Below are 236 nucleotides of genomic sequence, written 5' to 3'. Positions count from 1 at the left end.
CCAACTACATCTGGGCCTAATCTGGCTAAGAGGTGCCCATCTACACACACCCTTTGTGAGGGGTTGTGGGTGGTTGTCTGCAAAAGCCTGTTTTTCCTTCTTGGCTGGGATTTCCCCCATCAGCTCCTCCTTTCTTTGAGTTTTTAAAAATTACTGTTATTGTAAGGGGTATATTTCCTGATAGGGGAGGAGGGCACCAAGGGAGGGCCTGGCTCCGCTCTGGGAAGGCGGGACAA

The sequence above is a fragment of the Orcinus orca genome, chromosome 8 (assembly GCF_937001465.1).
Source record: "Orcinus orca chromosome 8, mOrcOrc1.1, whole genome shotgun sequence".
Classification (NCBI taxonomy): domain Eukaryota; kingdom Metazoa; phylum Chordata; class Mammalia; order Artiodactyla; family Delphinidae; genus Orcinus; species Orcinus orca.
The sequence above is the reverse complement of the archived record's forward strand: the minus strand, read 5'-3'. Positions refer to the sequence as shown.